General features: G+C 40.4%; 1 long non-coding RNA gene across 1 annotated transcript in view; it reads left to right on the top strand.

Annotated features, from left to right (window-relative positions):
* The window catches only part of LOC136792063 (uncharacterized), a 35,254-nt gene that overhangs the window by 10,551 nt on the left and 3,805 nt on the right, over positions 1-20,898 (top strand). Inside the window, exons 2-4 of the long non-coding RNA XR_010835224.1 lie at positions 16,120-16,273; positions 17,058-17,126; positions 19,193-19,341. This is a non-coding gene — a long non-coding RNA (uncharacterized lncRNA). The remainder of the gene's footprint in view (positions 1-16,119; positions 16,274-17,057; positions 17,127-19,192; positions 19,342-20,898) is intronic.

Raw genomic sequence — 20,898 nt, 5'->3', positions numbered from 1 at the left:
GGAGGCAGAAAAAATAGGTTAGCACCTGTTCATCTGGAAAGTCAAAAGCTCCCCAGTAAGACCCCAGACTCAGAAGGGCAGAACCAGTTGGTACCATGGGGCCTGTGGCGTGAGAGCCTCTTACTTCAGAATCACTGAAAAAACCCATGTGTAACAGCAACGCCACCTGGCCTTGACTCCTACGGAAAACGTCCTATCACAGTTTGAGAAAGATAGTTTTAGGAAGATAAATGTATTACCTGAAAAATGATGGATTAAATGTAGACAACTTATTATCAGCAAATAAATCACGTACAAGATTTTAAGAACATTCTGGAGACATTTATGCCAGTTGCAAACACGAAGAAATACTTAAGGAAAATTAACTATGTTCAGACGCTTCTCTAACATTCGAGAGAGACCTGTATCATCTCTCCCAAGAGGATTTCTTTTTTCTTTACTTAAAAAAAAAAAAAAATCACTGGTTTGCTGAAAACAGGCGTTTCTTCTTCAACGAACAGGCGGAATGAAGCCTAGGCTCTCCTGTAAGGTAAATGTCAATGTCGTAACAAGACGTGTGGTGGGCAGCTCTCTGGATCATCCAGCGTAGACGGGACACCAAACACATTCACGAACAGAAAATAACCAGGTGTGGCCCAGCCGATAGCATGAGTTGTAGGTGGGGAGAAGGGCCCGGCCCCGTGAGAGGTAGAATCACCTACTTAGTCTCCAGTGATCTAGAGGCTCACTTCTTCATAGCTTTGTGCCTCAGTATCTTTGTCTGTAACATAGAAATGATGTCGACAGTACTGATACCTACTTCACCAAGGTTCTTCTAAAATCTGATCAACGCACATAAAATGTATGACATCCAGTATAAGAGCTTAATAAATAATAAGATCTTCATTGTCACTGTAGCCTTGCTTATTTGATATTTTCTACCGTTCCACACTTTCTCTTAACTTGACTAACTCTTACTAACCCTTCAAAACCCTGCTTAAATCACACCTCCCTCAGGAATCTGGCCCTGATCCCCCCATCCGATTTTGGAGTGGGTACCTGTCTGTACTGATCACCCCATCCTTGGTCTCCTCCACGAGACCCCGTGCTCCTTGAGGACAGAGACGAGACTTTCTCGGCTGTGTCCCCAGGGCCGGAGAGCATGTCCAACATAGAATAAGTACCAAGCGACTATTTCTTCACTAAACGAAATGGCTTTTCTTAAATAAGGACGGTGGGATGTGCTACTAAATCTCAAAACCCAGGTAGAACCCTGAAGGACAGAAATGGGAGGGGGAGAAAGTCTCATGAGTGAAAGACTGTTGGCTCACAGGCACGTTCAGAAATGCTGTAATCCCCTCTTCCTTCTGGTTGGAAATTTACTTGCAAGAGTGCAATTGTAGTTTGAGTGTTGATGCCTACATTGTTACCCTTTTGCCAAACTACAGAGGCCTGACACAGAATTTCCAATTCGTAAGGTTTTTATTGTCAGTAAATCTAATAATAACTATTGGGAAGCATAGCCACCCAATACCAGTGTGTTGCACTTATATTAATCTAACACTTCTTTTCCGTCTTATGCTTTGCAATATGTGCCCCTGGAATGCAGGGATGGTGTCTTACTCACCACTGTAACATATACCAGGAAGTGTCTGGTCTAAGTAGCTTCTCAATAGATGTTGGCTGATTGAATGAATGAATGAATTACTGGGTAAGAAGGTATGAATTTTTTTCTCAACAAGATGATTTATTTTCACTTCTCCACCATGCCTTCTGCATTCGTGTATTTCTCCCTTTGCTTGATCGGCATTCTATAGGTGGTTAGCCTGCTTTACACAAATATCTGCTTGCTGGTACTGTCCTTTTCAGTTTTATTTCAGATGCTCCCTTCTTCATTCTAAAGCCTTGCTAAATCCTGCAATATGAATGTTTGTCTCTCCATCTCAAGTCCTGTAATAATGATCACCTCTGTTATAGCAAAGAGTGCACGCCACTTGATTTTTCTCATCCTTATCCAGATCTTAAGCAACTCATCTTTGTACCTTGAGCTTGGAGTGGACTCATTCGTGATCATATATATGAATGGCATGACCATTTTTTTATGTTGCTTCACAGGTACTTTTTAAATTATGAAACGAATGGCTTTAACATATTCAGCCTATCAGTAATACCTTGTATGTAGATTTATAATTACTTACATAATGTACTGTTAGATATTTATATTGATTTATTTTCCAAATATTTTTATTTGTGAAGATTTAAATAAATGTATACTCTTGCTCTATTTTCTGATTTTAATTTTAAGAAAAGGTATTGTTTTTGTGGGTTTTCTCTGCATTTACATATGGCTCTGTAAATGTTAAACATTTAGTTTTCTTTCATAGTGTTTAAACATAATATTACATATATCATGTATTATATTACTATTACTTGGTTGTTATTAGTTAGGATATGAATGTCGAAAGCTCTTAAAAAAGTATTTTCAAATTATTTTTCAAATGTTTTCTGCCACTTTATGTGGTCTCCAGAAATGGACAGATATACCAGTTCCATTTACATCTTTACCAGTACTACACACTACAATTTTAAAAATAATTTCAGACTGTAACTTCGTTATTGCTTTCGTTTGAGGTCTTCTACTATAAACGAAGCTGAACAATTTTCAGTCGACTTACACTCTTTTCTTTACTTTCCCATACTTTGTCCATAATGTAGTGGAAAATACTGTAGCAATTTTTATGCATTAAAAAGAATCTCCGCAGATAGCAATGAACTACCTTTTCACACAAGCTTTTTAACTAAAACCGATTCTCTTCGTGCACCTCGTGTTCACATAGCTTAGAGCTCACGTTCATGAAAAGAGTAGTCGTTTCACTTAAGGAAGAAGTAAAAATAAAGTTGTGTACCTTTCCCTGTTGGGATGAGAACCAGCGAGTATGCTGGGTAGAAAGGTCTCTGTAATCAATTACAGAGCAGGGGCGAGAGACAGGAGGCCGTTTCTGTTTGAGACCAAACGGAGGGAAAGGGAGCCCTCTTGCCTAGGGACACAAAGCCAATCAAAACCGGCTCCTTTCCCCCTTTCCCCACCCCACGTTTGTTTGCCTATTTAACCAGGCGAAGAAATACTTAACCACACAGAAAAAACAGTTTCTGCTCTACTGACATAAATCTCATTTCACGTGACCCACGGAGAGCGGTTGTCAGCCTTCGAAAGGGTACGAGCTCACAACCCCACCATCTCCTCCATTTCTGTGAAGTGGGCTCTTTCTTAAATCATTTATACAATCTCATTTTCAGTGTTGGATGACAATACAATTTGATGACCACAGCTGTAGCCATCCTCGGGCAGAGGCTGTCCGCCCTGGCTGCACCCTGGACTCTCCCGGGGGCTGCAGACGATACTAATGCCCCCCACCGCACCCTCGTGGTTCTGGTGTAATTGGCCTGGGGATTTCTAAAAGACCCTCAACCAAGTTTGAGAGCCCCTCCGCACTCTGGGGGGGCCGGGGTATGGATAACGGATATGGGTTGACCGTTGTTCCCTGATGTAGGGACCTCCGTTCATAAAAGACGGATAATAACATAGGGGTTTATTTGTCAAAGGAAGAGACCCATGAGAATTATTTGGTCTGTTTACTTGCTTGTTTTGAAGAAATGCCTCCAAGGTATTTTGAAATATAGACAGGATTTGAATGATGCGACTTAATCCAATCTTTTAAAAGGTAGCTCTTCCTGTTTGAGACGTTACATGAAGCTGTTAAGCACAACGCCTCCCGAAGGCAAAGAGGGTATTTGTGCTTTTGCCAGTGATCTGGTCCAAATTCGCCGGTTTAGCCTGTTTAACTGTATCCTCTTTTCCTCCTTCCCGACATTCCCATGCGATCCAGACCACATCCTTTACCCACCTCTTCGCCCCTACTGCCTGGCTATGGTGCCTGATTCCATCCAATACGTGGTTGTTGACTGACTGATTGACTGCACTTCTCTATTGTTTTGGGAGCTGAAGAGAGTGTTATTAGTAGTAGTGCCACAGTGACCTCTCTTGATGAAACCAGAAAGTGCAGTGAGAGAAACTCCAGAAAGGGGTCAAACTGAGGTTGAAATGTGAGCTATTTCCAGTCTCAGACGGAAATGCTATCAGAGGTGAACGAGCTTAAGGCAGAAGGGGAGGGAGACCAGCACTGTGCTCTGCAGCCCAGCCCAGCGTTTTTCTTAACAGCTTGTCTGATTCTGTCTCTCCGTGGCCACGTTCCAGAGGCACGAGCTTAACTTCGCTCTTTTAAATGATTTTGCTAGTTTTTCATCATTTAAAGAATTAAATATTTCGTACTGAGCGTTGGTTTTTTATGAGCTACCCAAGGTATTCTAGTTAAGGAAGTTTAAAAACTCCATGCCACATTTTTTTTTTTTAAGTCACGGTGCTTTAGAGTCGTTTTAAAAAACTATTCTTTTAATTTTTATTTGTTCTCATTGCTTGTGTACTGATGCGTGGAGCCATGCATCCAATTCCACATCTCCAACTCCCCCTAACTTCCCACATATTCCTATTACTTGATGTCAACCGAGAGAAAACGGAAATGGAAGAGACAGCCTCCCGTGACATGGTCAAGGTGATAGCTTTTATAAGCCATTTAAGAAATTCGATACAAAGCAAGACATGGAAGCAACCTAAATGTCCATGGACAGATGAATGGATAAAGACGATGTGGTCCATGTATACAATGGAACATTACTCAGCCATAAAAAGAAACGAAATAATGCCATTTGCAGCAACATGGATGGATCTAGAGATGATCATACTAAGTGAAGTAAGTCAGACAGAGAAAGACAAACGTGATGTCACTCATATGTGGAATCTGAAATACGACACAAATGAACTTATCTATGAAACAGAAACGGACTCACAGACATAGAGAACAGACTTGTGGTTACCAAAGGGGAGGAGGGGTGAGGGAGGGCTGGATTGGGAGTTTGGGATGAGCAGATACAAACTATTATATATAGGATGGATAAGCCACAAGGTCCTACTGTGTAGCACAGGGAACTATACTCAATATCCTGTGATAAACCATAGTGGAGAAGAATATGAAAAAGAATGTATATATATGTATAACTGAATCACTTTGCTGTACAGCAGAAATTAGCACATTATAAATCAACTATACTTCAATAAAATAAATAAATATTTATTTATTTTTAATACATCTTTATTGGAGTATAATTGTTTTATAATGGTGTGTTAGTTTCTGCTTTATAACAAAGTGAATCAGCTATACATATACATACATCCCCATATCCCCTCCCTCTTGCATCTCCCTCCCACCCTCCCTATCCCACCCCTCTAGGTGGTCACAGAGCACCGAGCTGATCTCCCTGTGCTATGCGGCTGCTTCCCACTAGCTATTTTACATTGGGTAGTGTATATATGTTGATGCTACTCTCACTTCACCCCAGCTTCCCCTCCCCCTGCCGCCGTGTAATCAAGTCCATTCTCTGTGTCTACATCTTTATTCTTGCTCCGCCACTAGGTTCATCAGCACCTTTTTTTTTTTTTTTTTAGATTCCATATATATAAATATTTTTAAAGAAATTAAATGTAAGACACTTTAAGCCAGTGAAAGTAGTAAAAATGGGAATGCAAATCATAAACACTTTGCCGTGGGAGATCAGTCAGCCAAGAGTTAACTTGGACTCCGGCTCTAAACTAAGTGCTCGAATTTTAACCTTTGCACCGACTGAATCCCTTAATTTTCTGCCCAATTAACTCGACTTTCACATGGGACTACACACAAAGCATCCCATATGGACAGCCGTCCTGTTTCCCCATCAACAAGGAGGTATAAGATGGCTTATCTGTGTACTGATAACTTAGAGGTTAAAGAAAGAAACAGGAGGTAGGATATTTATTTGGCTGGAAACGTGATATTAATACAAATGTTATTTGAACAAAATGATGATTTTAGAGGTGGTAATGAAGGAAAGAGGCTACAAAACACCAGGTGAAAAATTCAGACATTTTATTTCCTGAATGGAGCATGGAAACACGCTGGGTCTTTACTCCATGGCCAGCTTTGGGACTTCAGCTGTGGGACCACCTTCAAAATGGACCCAGGTCAACCTCCTCGTAGCAATTCAGTAAATCTTTCGTCACAAAACCATTTTAGATGCAATTCAAAATAAAGAATTCCACGCCAAATTATCAAACTATTTTTGTAATAAGGCTGCAGGTTTAGTCTGTTTATTTTTCTTCACACACCCTGTCCCCAAGACTTTTGAAGAGTGCTAAAAATGATAACAAAAACTGAGAAAATAACAATAACAAAGTAGAAGCAACAGAAGAAAGGAAACTCAAGATGGGGCCAGAAAATGGAGCCAGAAAAGCAGCTAAAAATATGCATAAACATGGTACCCACGTGCTCTCTTACACTTGCATGGGCCACAGAGGTGGCTCCAAGACTTCCAGCAGCCAGGGTGAAAACAGTAGACTGATGAAGGGCTCCTGTGCCTTGACCAAGACCTTCTAAAATAAAAGCAAATAGTTTCACAGAAGACAACCAAGGCTCCCTGGCATTAAGACCAGGAGAAAAAAAAACCACAAACAAACAAACAAACAAAAACCCTATGTTTGGTCTCTGTGAGAAAGAAGCTACACAGTAGAATAAACAATGTCCTCAACAATGTATTAATACAAAGTTTCATGGGACTTTTCCTAAAATTACTCCTCAGGGCCCAGTTTAACTTGAATTCCAGATAAACAATTGAGACATACTCTCACAAAACAATTATTCATCGTTTAACTGTGATACAAGTTTAGCTGGCACCCGGGACATTATTCGTGAAATCTGGCAACCCTGGATAAAGGCCTCATACAGAAATGCAAATCCCTAGGTCTGTGCATGTTTTCAGTATTGATCAAAATATAAAACAGCTTGCAGGGACAGGCAGGGCAGGGCTATAGCTTAGTGACCTTGAGTATCCAGGGGAAAAATATTCACACAAATTCAGAAATTAAAACACTTGATAGGAAAGCACTTTTTGGGGTAGTTGAGAATTGGAAGAGGTTTTATTTTAAAATGCACATAAATCTACTATATGGGCAGGTCATTACTGCTACCCTACAGTTTGTGGAATACCAGTGTGTTTGCTTGTTTATTTTTTCTGTTTCTGGTGCCATATAAAACGATTGGACACCAATGTAGATTAATTTCTTAAAATAGAGCTTCCGATCAATCTAGTGGAGCATGGGAACCCATATAATGGAGCGCGAGAACCTAGTAAGATGTTCAGATTTTTTTTTTTTTTTTTTTTTTTTTTGCGGTACGCGGGCCTCTCACTGTCGTGGCCTCTCCCGTTGCGGAGCACAGGCTCCGGACGCGCAGGCGCAGCGGCCATGGCTCACGGGCCCAGCCGCTCGGCGGCACGTGGGATCTTCCCGGACCGGGGCACGAGCCCGTGTCCCCTGCATCGGCAGGCGGACTCGCAACCACTGCGCCACCAGGGAAGCCCTCCAGATGTATTTTAAAGCATGAATTGCTAATAAAAAGGCATTTGACAAAAATGGCATTGCACAAGTTTTTAAAGTATTTTTAACTTTGAATGCATTCGAACTGGCTACATGTAAACTAAAGCTCAAAACTATTTCTAAACACTATTAAACTATTTAGTACCACATTTTAAAACTAAAGGTAGATGCTTAGGAAGACTATCCTGTCACCAAAGCCATCTGAGTCCCCCCCCTTTTTTTTTCTAGATGGATTGCCCCTATCATGGTTAGTTGTTGTTATCAAGAAGGATAAATGTAGCTACTTATTTCATTCGATAACTTATTCTATTAATTTTAGTCTGAAAAAATTCAAGCGTTGCTTGTTCTCAACGTAACTGCTTAAACACATAATCAAGGTGGGGGATTGAATTTTCTCTTTCTTCACATTCAACTCACTAAATATGCTTAAATATAGTTTTCAAAATCTGCCTTCTACAACTTTGTATGTGTAATAATAAAATGTACTCCCAGTACTTTAGAATTCAAAATTAATCACTGATTTGACAATCAAGAATGTTATTGAATTCGCAAAACAAAACGTTGAGTATAAAATTGCTTGACGTTTATTAATCTGTTGAGACACGGGTCCATGGAGGGGTCAATTCTTTCAGGTGGATTAGTGGTAAGTTTCTTCACGAAGCTATGTGAACATCAGTTCATCAGTATTTATTGAGGGAAACAACACAATTTATCCTAGTTAAGTTTGTATTGAAGCTTTGGGAGAAAATAAAGTTGCTCTGTCAGCTCAGTCGTGTCTTGGGACAAAAACGGGATTAGCAGTCTGATCAGGAATATTCTTGACCCACTTGCGCTGCTTCTGATGTTCCAATCACTTAACTTCTCTGATTCCCAGTTTTGGACAGGAGTTTCCTGTCAGTAAACATTATATAGCTTATAAAATTTAATTTATATACGTAATATGAGCTACTTATGGTTATTATGGATTTTGCAATAATCTAGCTTTGCTTAAGGAATTTGACTCCTCTTCTTTTACCAATTATTGCAGGTATTTCCTTCAGTAAAAGATACATGTTGGGTATTCAGCTTACAAACATATGCAATGTAAAACCCCTTTTATTTTTAAAATTTAATTGAAAAAGTATTACAATATGTGTTTTAAAAACACTAGTTAGGATTTACAATGAAAAGTTTCTTTCCTACTCTAAACCTCTTGTTCACTCTCCAGAAGCAAAACCGAATGAGAGTTTCTCGTGGATCCTTTAAGAAGATGTCCACGTATGTATATAAGCATAGATGTTATATATGCCTTTCTTTTATCCGCTCTTTTGTCTTTAACCTATTTAGTTTAACACACGTGTCCATAGTATACATGATGTTTTACAACTTGCTTTTTTTAACACAAGATTCTGTGGAGATCTTTCCACGTCTACGAAGTTTTTAAAAGCTGTCTATTGTTTCATTGTTTGGAGGTCGCATCTTTTGCCTGTCAATGTTTCTCTTGATGAAGACAATTTAAACTGCTTCCTCCGTTTTCTGCTGTATAAACAATATTGCCAAGATCACCCTCGTAAATCCATTTTGCAGGTATGTGTTAGGAGAGCTGTAGGTGAAACCTTAGAAAGTCAACCGTGATTCAAAGCGATAACACAGTTTTAAATGTGTTAGACATTGCCAAGCATCCTCTATATAGGTTAAATCCGTTTACAGGCCAACTCACAGAATAAGAGACTACTTTCCAGAGCTCTTAGTAACTCACCATGGGTATTTTAATCTTACGTGTCTTTTAGTCTTATAGGTAAAAGAAATTATACCTCCATATTGAATGGACTTGAGGCTCATCAGTTATGGAAGAAGTTGTAGTTGACATTTGTCCATTTGGGGGCTGCTCAGCACCCTTCCCTCTTTGCCAGTCCTTTTTCACACTTCGCAGTCCCTAAAGGATCACTCTTTAGAGGATGTGACTTCCTGTGCCTTTGGATCGGTGGGTAGAGTCCAAATCTCTGGAACGTGTGGGGTCCAAATCATCCTTACTCCCCATTCATCAAAGCAGGGGGATCCAGGTCGGGGACAGTCCCTTGGACGGTCGGACCTTCTGGTGGCCTCTGATGCCGGAGAGAACAAGCCAGGGGCGAGGGCGCTGGATGAAGCCGCGGTCACTCTAGTGGCCGCTGCCGTGTGCGTGTCCTGTGCCTGCATGTGACTTTCTTTGGCTGTGGTTCTCGCCACACGGTGTTCTGGGGCCGTTACCTGGTTTGGAACATACGCTGTTACTCCTCTGAGCCCCAGATACCTTCCCAATGCATTCACTTCCTCTTTGAGAAAATGAACGTACTCCTTCTTTTGTAACCAGGGACACTGCCACAATTATATAGAGGTTCTGAATAATATTTCTCTAAATAGCAAGTCCTTTAAATAGAGTCTTGCCAGTGCATGAAAATGATTTGACAAATGATTTATACACAATTTCCTCAGAAATTCATCTATGGTATTAAGCAAAGAAAGTGTAAATAATAAAGGAAGAATGATTAGGGCGAACCCATCTAGAGGGCAGTGATATCAACTCTCATGAAGGATTGGGGCATTTTAAACAAAACTATTACACCATAGTATAAACTGGGGCAGACGTGCGCGCACACACACGCGTGCACACACGCACGCGTGTTCAGGATTTAGAACATGGAACAGAGTGATGAGAGCTAAAGTTTGTTGATCCCTGGGTTCAAAGATTAGTAAAAATAAGGACTTGGCCCTAAATAGAAATAGTTTCATTTCATTTCATTAGCTAGCGTAGAGGATCACAAGGTACCATATACCCCAATACACCACGTTGGCATATGGATTATTTTGAGCCGGAGGCAAATGAGAATCAAGTCCCCTCTCCTGGGGAAGCTTTGTGGCCGTAAAGATGTAAAGCAGGCCCCGAAACGGATCTTACCAACCAACCTCGCTCAGATGCCTTATCGCCAGTTAGTTTCCCCTGCATATTTACCTCCCTACAGCTTTGCAGCCCCTAGAAGCCTGAAAACCATTTTCTTTTGTCTTATCCCTTCCCTACACTGTTATTTCCCTTTGTTAAGATCCTCTATCGGTCCAAGTTCTAACCACCTCTGAGTTACTCATCACTGAGTTTCTTCCACAGGTATGTGTGTGCTGCGCATGTTAATAAGCTCTGTTGTTCTCTGGTCAATCTGTCTTCTGTCAGTCTAATTTTCAGGCCCCAGCTGGAGAACGTAGAAGGGCAGGGGAAAAGTCTTTTTTTCCTTCCTCACACTAGCAAGCAAACAAGCAGTGCCAAGGCTGTACCAGATAAAAATGTCCAGTAAGGAGATGCAGCTGCCCAGGGCCATTCAATTCGAGGAAACCTGACTCCTGAGCGTTAGCTCTACCTGTGCTCTGCCAGGCAGGGAAGGGTCTGTCCACCTCAAGCATCTCCCTGTCTCGTGCTACCTTGTACAGTTACGTCTTGTTGAGACCAAATTGTGCTCTATGTGTTGCTGTTTTTCTTCTTGAGGCAGTAGGTCTTTGGAAGGTCACGCTGAGGCTCCTCAGGACCATTCGAAGCGTTCACTCATTTCACAAAGACCACGTGTACTCTGTAAAAAGCACTATTTCTTTTCGTTATTAAATTTTGTGTAGGGAGAGCACCTTCTCTTATCTTATGGTGCAACTTACGGTAACTATCACCTTGAAGTGTCGTTTTGAATTTCGATGATTGCTTTCTTTCTCCCTGTGTCACTGTGTGCGTTTCTCTGTCTCTCTCTCTTTCTCATCTATCTGTATATTTTCCCTACCCTCTTTGGCCAGGACAAGCTTTATTGATGTAGATATATAATTTAAATACAATAAATCATAGAACTTAAATATTGAGTCTAAAGACTTCTGTCAATTGTATACCTGCATTTAACCACCACCCACCAAAGATAGAAAACGTTTCCAAAACCCCAGAAAACCCTCTCAAGCCCTTTTCTAGTCAGTTCTGTGCCCCTCCCCACCAAGAGAAAAACCACTACTTTAGTTTCTATCACATAAATTCATTTTGCCTATATTGAACTTCACATAAATTGAATTGTACTATTTATGGGTTTTTGTTTTTTGTTGTTTGCTTCATATAGTGTTTTTGAAATTGATCCAAATTGTTCTGTGTGTCAGGGGTTCATTTCTTTTTACTGAGAAGCATTCCACTAGGAGTATACAATTTACTTATCCATTCATCTGTTAATGGACACGTGGGATCTTTCCAGATTAAGGTAATTATGAATAAGCCTGCAATAAGCATTCTTCTCTAAGTCTTTTTGTGGACAGATAGTCTTTACTTCTGTTGCGTAATACCTAGGAGTGAAATTTGGGGTCATGGGGTAAGTTTATCTTTATGAGAAATGGCAAAGGAGCTCTCCAGTGTGGTCGGGCAGTTCTGTACTCCTACCAGCAATAAATGAGTGTTCCAGTTTTTTACAGACTCCCCAATATTTGTTTTGTCAGGATGTCAGGCTTTGGCGTAACAGCTGCACTAGTGTGTGTGAAGTAGTATCTCATTGTGGTTTTAATTTGCATTTCCCTGATGGCTACTGGTGTTGAGCCCCTTTTCATATGCTTATTGGCCATTTGTATTCCTTCTTTTGTGAAATGTTCCTCCCAGCCTGAGGTGGGTTTTGTTTTTTTGTTTTTGCCATTCTAAATTGTTTGTCTTTTTATTTTTGCTTGCAATGAGTTCATTTTTTTCTTTTCTTTTTAAAAAATTTTTGGCCATGCCTCACGGCTTGTGGGATCTTAGTTCCCCGACCAGGGATTGAAACTGTGCCCCTTGCAGTGGAAGTGTGGAGTCCTAACCAGGAAATCCTTGATATATTCTGGATTTAACTCTTTAGCAGACATATGTATTGTAAATATTTTTTCTACAACTTCACTATTTTTTAATGAACCGTGGCAAGTATATATCATAACCATTCTCTGGAATAGCTGTACCCAAACATTCAAGTGACAGACATATCAGGAAGTTACTGCTGCAAGACTTGGGTGTTAAGAAAACTACCCCAAAACTCAGTGGCTTAAATCCATAAGCCTTTATAGAGCAACAATGGGTCCAAGTCAGCTAAGGTCAGCTGAGCTAGGCTGGGGTTAGCTGAAGCATCCTGGCTGGGGGACCTCGACTCCATGGGTCTCTTATTCTCCTCTGGAATCAGTGGGTCTGCACAGCCATATTCTCCTGGCTGAGGCTGAGGCACAAAAGGACCAGCAGAAACACTCAAGGCCTCTTGAGTCTTAGACTCAGAAGGACACAGCATCATCTTCACATCAATCTATCGACCAAAGCGCACGTTGTGGTTGAAACCAGAGTCAAGAGGTAGGGAAATGTGCCCTGCCCACAGTTAGAGACCTGTGCAAAATTATGTGACAAATGACACCGATACTGGGAGGAATGGAGAATGAGAATAAATGGAATCTATCATAAACAAGTAAAAGTCACGTGTTTATAATGCATTTTAAGAATGTATGATAGAACACAGACATAATAAATAATTTATAGACTATTTTGTCCTCATGCATCACTTTACTGAGTGAATGATTTTCTTCCCTCAACCCAACTTATTTCCATTTAGTCTTCAGCTAGTTCTAAAATGATTTGCTTATCTAGGAATTCATGAATTTATTTAAGAATTATTTGGAACATTCCCTCCATGCCAGGCAGTGTATGCCAGGTTCCAGAACCACAACAGTGAACAAGATAGGCAAGGTTTCTGAAATTCAGTGGATGCAGACAACTAGGTAGGAAGCTTCAGTTCAGTAGGATGCGACAGGAGCCCACTGGAAGGGCAGTTTACCCAGACTCATAGTGTGAAGGAATTTTTTACAAAGAAAGTGACATCTAAGCTAAAGCCTAACCAATAAGTGTGAGTTAAAAAGGCAAAGGTAGAGAGGAATGTGTTAGCATGTGCAAAGGTGATGCAGGACAGGATGACTTACAAGTTAAATTTGTTGGATGTAGCATGGTGGTTGAGTGGAAAGATCTCCGTGGCCACAGGAGGGAGAGTAGATCTCAGACGTGGAAAAACAGGAGGCAGGGAGGCTATTGCAATATGTAGGCTAGAGGTAATGGTGGAACAAGAGGGTGGATGCAACAGGGATGCAGGGATATGAATGGATTGCAGTGATATTTGGAGTCACGTTGAGAAGTGGTGGAATTTGATTCTATGTAGGTTTAAGGGGGAGTGAGAAATCAAGTAGAATGCCAAAATTTCTTGAGCCATCCACACACGGTTTTGCATTTAATGAAACAAAGATTAGGGTCACATTGGACGGATGGGAAGAAAAGATAATACATTTTATTCTAAAAAGATTGTTACCTGTGTTAAAAGATAAACTGAGGCAAATTAAATATTTTAAGGGTTCATTTGAGCAAAAATTGATTCGAATCAGGCAGCATCCAATCCAACAGAGAGAAAGGAGTTCTGAGGAGGTATACAAAATGAAAGACTTGAATCGGGCGGAAGGGAGCAGAAACAAGGAAGTTACACTTGTTGATGGCAAAACAAAAACAAAAACGGATTGGTTATGGCAAGATTACATTCCTTTAAGGGATAGCAAGGGTCTATCAGTCAGATGACCTCCCTAGTGCTGGTGAGGTAATTCCTGATTGACTGGTTTAAGATTCCATTTCTGGGAGAGCTGAAACTGTAATTAAGTTAAGTCTGTTTTTGGTGACTTGGGGCTTAGATAAGTGACTCCATTTGGGGCTGTTGTCTTATCTTTAACAACTGTGAGATACCCTGGAGGCATTGTCCCACAGTAAATGTGAATTTGAGTTCTGTAGAGAATTTAGGGCTGGTGGTCGATTTATGTATCACAAGTTCTGGCAGACTTGAACACCAGGGGAGAAGGGGAAAATGCTCGTGGAAAATACAAGAATAAGAGGACAGAAGGATGAAGGATGTTGATCAACAGCTCAATGATTAAGGGGCAGGTAGATGAGGGGATCTTGCCGGTTGGGGGCTAGGAATGTGCCTCCAAAGCGGCAGAAGGAAAGCTGTGGAGGAAGAGGGGACCCCTGCTTGTACAGAGGGAGAGACTAACTAGCCAAGAGCCAGGGAAACGGCAGGATAATAACTTCTTGACAAGACCCAAGAGAATGAGATTTGAAGAACAAAATTTAGGTAGGCGTTGAGGCCCCCATCCGTAGGGACAGAGAAGAATGCGGGTATGCAAGCAAATAGATGGTTAATCTGGTGTAGGAGAGAGAGCTCTTGCTGATGCTTTCTCTTTCTTTTTTTTTTTAAAGGAGGACAGAGCGGTGAGGGGAGGAGGTGAATTGCTATTCTTGAGAAAAGTAGAGAAGGTTTGAAAAAAATAAACACAACAAATTGGGAGAGAAAACTAAGAAAACCCAGCTGTTGTCCTGGCAGCATGAAGGGTCCAGGAGTGGTGGGAGATTGTGAATTGATCATGTCCCAGACCTTAATACCTGCGATGTTTTCCACTGGTGTCTGTGTGTACGTACAGAGAAGCCAGACGTTTGGCTTAATTCAGGTAGCAGTTTGCCAAGTGCCGTGCCTGCCAAAAGGACAGTGCAGCACAGGATTTGAGGATGTTGGATTTGCTCAAAACGAACTTCTTATTTTTGTAAATATTTTCTTCGAATTGATTGAAAAATTCCAAAGTTTAGTTATTTTTGATGCTTCTCAAAAATAATCAACTGTTTAGTCAATGGTAAAGAAATAAAAATGGGTTTTCCCATAATAATGCATGCTTACTTGTTCAATCTCGTGTTGATATTCTTATATTTCTTTTCAGGTGACTTCAATGGACACGATGAATTTCTTAGTTTTTCTTATTCTCTGTGTCCAAATACCTCGGGACAAAGCCCATATAGTAATAGGTTAATTTACCACGATACTTTCAAATTTTTTGAAAAAATTTACATGGATCAACATCTTACATGTTAATACATCTAACCAGGAAATATTCCTTTAAATAGGCATCATTTCAACCACAGGCTTTCAGACCAAAGTACAACCATGCCTGATGAAGTATTTTCCCATTTCCAGGAGTGTAAACACATCTCAGGATAGAAACACACTGAGATGTTGGTGGAAAACATGAGGACGCCATGACATTCAAAAATTGTGGTGAAGCGTCTTGTGATTAAGTCATGGGTTGCTTAAATGGGAACTATATATACAACAACTACAAAAAGGTGGACTGCAGGTACTAGTAGGAGAATATAGGTCTATTTACAGGACAAATACATAATCTAATAAAAAGATTTATAGAAATAGGTTCTTGTCTTCTTGTTACAGACTAATAGAGGAACTGGTTTTACAGCTTTGTTTGATGTCTGTGAATTAAACAACTGGTCTTAAGAACAGGTTTATAACTGGTTCTTAAAGACTAACAACTGGATTGCACTGTAGGCATATTTTTCAAAGGTAAACTAACTCTTACCTTGAGTTGAATATACACAAGGTGGGTAAGCCAAATAGCCCATATATTTTGGTTGTGTTCATAATCTATGACTCAGGCCGCGAGCCACACTGTTTGTGAAAAATGACTCAAACATAAGCCAAATCACTTGTTCTTGTGAATACTGACTAAGCACTATTTTTAGGTTAATGGACATATTCTCTTCTTTTTTCTTCTTGAAGTTTAATTTCCAGGTTTTCCTGGCCATTTTACAAGCCTGAATCCTAGAGACCTTCTCTCTGAGACCATAGCAAATGATTTTAATGAAATGAAGAAGCTGAGAGTAATCAGAGATCACTCTCTGACCAGCTGAAATATAGTGAAACCCTGGAAAAGGTTAGATTTAGACTGGATTGTGAAGAAAAGGAAGCATGCTTCCTTGTTTAGATATGGAAAAGTTATGGGGGTGGAGATAGATAGATACATAGATACATAGATACATAGATGGATACATAGATAGGTGGATAGATAGATACATACATACATACACACATATATATAGATGGATACATAGGTAGATAGATAGATAGATGGATACATAGGTAGATAGATAGATAGATAGAGCAAGCTGGATATTAACATATTATCATCAGATGAAATCATTTAATTCTCTATACATGGCTTCAAACTGAAGTATGTAAGTATGTATATAATAGCGCATGTGTATGTGTGAAAGGAAAGAGAGAGAGGTGGAAGGAAGAGTTAAAGGAGGAGAAGGGGGAGGATAGGGGGAGCAATGTACAGACCTACCATGAGAAAAACGTGTGAAAAGCACAGGGCACAGTCCCTGCCCACCCTAAAGGATAATTTTAGTTTCCTACCCTCTTTTGTGAAAATACAAAGGGAAAGACAAAACACATAAACATACAGAAGTGATTTAAAAAATAAATAAATTTAAGAGTGTGTGATATGCATTTAAATGCAGTGTATAATATGGACCATACACAGAATGAGAGAGTCATATAGGAATGGGGAGTGTCTGCCTCTGCTGGGGTTATATTGGAGATCAGTTCTTCATCAGAAAAACCACATGGAAAAGAGAACCAATTGTACAGGTAATGGGGGGGGGCAGTGTGTTAGTGGACATAACCATTTCTTTTCTTTTACTTCATTCATCCAGATAATGAAAACTTTTTCCACTTGTCAACAGACTGGAAGTTTGAAAAATAGTAAGGACATCATTAAGTGGGTAAGTACAGAGCACGGGAACAACGGGGTTGAGATTTCTTTTCTAATTTTGTTTCTTCCTCATCCACAACTATGGAGATTCTTATCACAGCTGACCTTTGTCCCAAGCTTTACCACATGGGAACTGTTCTGCTTAGTCACCAAAGGCTCCTCTCGGCAGCTGTTTCCCTAAGAGAGGCAGGCAAAGTTGTGGGCATCTAGAAAATAGGGCACAGAAGGCAGCAGGTGCTGGTGTCAGTAAAGGCCCTGCTTGACTTTCCTGCTGAGAATCCAGGCCACCACCGAGCTAGGGGTGTGTGTGTGTGTGTGTGTGTGTGTGTGTGTGTGTGTGTGTGTGTGTGTGTGTGTGTGTGTGTTGCAGTATAAAGTTTCTTGAGTTGAGCTTGATTTGGTTTCAACTCCTGAGTGAGCTGTATTTTCATGGAAAATTAACAAGAACTTTCTACAATTCTTTCTTTTCTGTAGGTCAGGAGGATGGACTAGGCTATTCTGCATACTTGGGGATTAGAAAATCATTTGCGTTTCTCTTCTCCTAAATCTCATTTACTTTGATAAACTCTTAGCTAACTCTTTCTTCCGAAATCTCATTTTCCTTGATAAACATCCAATATTTCAAAATGATAATCTAGTAGTGTGGAATCTCATTGTTTGTACGATTTCTGTGATTATGCTTTATTCATATTCAAGGGGAAAATTTTCCAGCCAATTCCAGATAGATTCCTGGAAATGTTTAAGGTTCATTAACCTTTTTGGACCATCAGCCACAAGGATTATTAAGCTGAATGGCAAGAGACCAAGCTACCGAGTCAGGAGGTCAGAATTTCCTACTGGGATGTGGCACTGATCTTTGATTAAGTCAGTGCATCTTTTAGGACCTTATTCATTCTCTTTGCCTGTAAATGCAAGTGTTGGAATGGAAAAGATTGTTCGCGTGTGCGTGTGCACGTGTGTAAGTGCTCCCCCGTAAGAGGAAGACCCAGCTCTTTTTTTTCCAGCTTCTTCCTTTTCAGCTGGATGTTTGGAGATTGATTTATGAGAGGAGAGGCGTTGAACACGCTATTCCTCAGAACTGGTTTATGGACATTTCGCTTCCTTGTTTCCTCTACTGTTTCATATCGTGGAGACTGTCACACCCCTCTGTGAGTGCTGATGAAAAGGATTCTGAGCCCTTTCGGCTTCAGTGATTCATTTGGTGCTAGTTTATAAGCCTGGATCATCTGGCCCCTGCCTGTGATGTAATCACAAAGCACGAACATCTGGGAAAACAGGGTCCCAGGCCCAGTGTAACTCTTCACTGGCGGCCCCCCTGATGGCTATAGTTCATATATTCTTAACAAATCGTTGTTGGAAGTCCACTCTGCTAGCCTTTAATGTCAGGGACTACACAAGGTTCCGGGATAATTGAACCATTAACTCCTTAGATTAGTAACTAGGTCAAAGTTTTCAAGTAGTTGGCCATGAATCCAAATAAGCATGAATTTAATCTAGAAATCAAAGCCTGAATTTAAACCTAAATAGACCTGAAATTAAGTCTAGTAGAACTAAAGTTAATTTGTTATTTGTATAGCCAATAGGGTTTAGCCATTCTTGATGTACGGTGTACCTACAGATTCAAAGGCAAATGGTGGATTGAGTACATGATAAAGACTGGTGCTTTGGCCAATTAAACCCTCCACCTTCATTATTTTTATTTCCATCGGATTGTTTCCATAGTGCCTACATAATTTAAAAAAATAGAAATAAATTACAAGTTAATTTTGAACCATTGACAATCTAAGTCCCTTGGATCCATAAAGGCAAAGGATTGCATTTCCTATCCACACTTGTGAAGGAGGTATATTTCTACCAGTACAGACTGGCATCCCCTGAGTTAAGTGGAATGAGGCCTCGTCTGAAAATACATTCTTATGATTTTCTGGGATGCATAGAGGACCCAAGTGTTACTGACCAGTATGGATGGTCATTAGGCATTGCATCATGTGACACAGAGAATCTCGGGGCTGGCAGGGACCTCCAGGGGCCATGTAGGAAAGATAGCCATATTCATTTAGTGTGTACTCTTTGCAGATCTGGGCCAGGTGCTTGTACATACATTTTCACAGTCAATCCTGACAGCAGCTCTCGACAGTAGACATTATTACTTCAATTGCATAAATGAAGAAATACAGAAGTTGAGACCTGGGAAGCTGCAGAAATGTGCCCACCTAAGGATGCATGTAAGTATCATGCACCTTCATGATCACTACCGTGTCTTCCTTACCATTCATTCATTTGTACCTGTGTACCATTTTTTTCTCAACTAATTCCAAGATAAGAAAGATATTCACACTTATAAAGAACAATTCAAGACAAAAATATAATAAGTATAAAATTTTAGTTGAATCATCAAAGGGCTGGTAACAATAATATGCACTAATAAGTCTACTATTTGCTCCATTATTCCAGAAAAGGGACTATTTACAGAAGGGTCACTTTACTTCCTCAACAGAATTCTCAGGGAGCCTCACTGTATAATGTGAAATTTCATTCCTCGGGCCCGTGGTTGTGCACATTTGAGTTATTTATGTTGATGATGCCATATTGCCTCTTATAAAGGAATCCTCTTTGGATGTTTATAGCCTGTTTATTTTATTGGATATATAATTTTATTTTACTTATTTATTTTTTTTTGTGGTACGCGGGCCTCTCACTGTTGTGGCCTCTCCCGTTGCGGAGCACAGGCTCCGGACACGCAGGCTCAGCGGCCACGGCTCACGGGCCCAGCCGCTCCGCGGCACGTGGGATCCTCCCGGACCGGGGCACGAACCCGCGTCCCCTGCATTGGCAGGCGGACTCTCAACCACTGGGCCACCAGGGAAGCCCGCTGGATATATAATTTTAAAATGCAGTAAGAGGGTAATATTATCATTTATATCATCATATTATCATCATTATTTCTAATACAGCAAACTACATTACACTTATCTCATCAAAGCTACTGTAGTATTTTTCATAAAATTAAATCTGTATTCTAACCTAGAAGAACATGAATATATTAAATGCATATCATAAAACATGCATCTAAAAGTAGTTTTGAAAAAAAAAATAAATAAAAAAAAAAAATAAAAGTAGTTTTGGGGAGTAAAACTGTCTTGATATTTGAAACACAATTTGTGTGGAAGCTGTATCAGGTATCTTGGCAAACAATGTATGTGAATCATCTCAGTTCTCTAAACCCGCAATGAGTCGATGGTTCTCTCCCTGAGATTGGGGCATAAGCACGAAATTCACACTGTTTTCTAAAAACGTAAGAAATTAAACATGTAAATAGCATATTCATCAAATCAGACACCATGGATAGTGTGGTTCTGCATTACTTTCCAATTTTCTCTCCAGAAGGGAACGTGCGGAGCCCTCACGTGAGGTAGGCGGAAACCGATGGCCCTGATTTTGTATTTAGCAGGTGCGTCCATTCTGTATCTCCCATTGTCAGAATAAATTGGAGATCTCATCTTTATACTTTTAAGATTTAAAATACAAGGATTTGACTCACCTGGTCCATTTGTGAGGATCTACCACGCTGCAGGCACCGCCTGACCTGGGAGACCAAGAAAATGCACTCATGGGACCCAGGCACCCGTGGAGAGGTGACGGCAGCAACGCTTTCCTTTTAGCAGGGTTGGAGAGGTTACGTTTTTGAAAATGTTTCGTTTTCTGAAGGAAGCTCCGCAACAACTCGGTTGGGAAGGGTAATGTGTACAGCACGGCAACGCCATTGGTACTCACCTGAATGA

Source organism: Kogia breviceps, chromosome 11 (assembly GCF_026419965.1).
Source record: "Kogia breviceps isolate mKogBre1 chromosome 11, mKogBre1 haplotype 1, whole genome shotgun sequence".
NCBI classification, from domain to species: Eukaryota; Metazoa; Chordata; class Mammalia; order Artiodactyla; family Physeteridae; genus Kogia; species Kogia breviceps.
This window is presented reverse-complemented; position numbering and strand designations above follow the sequence as displayed.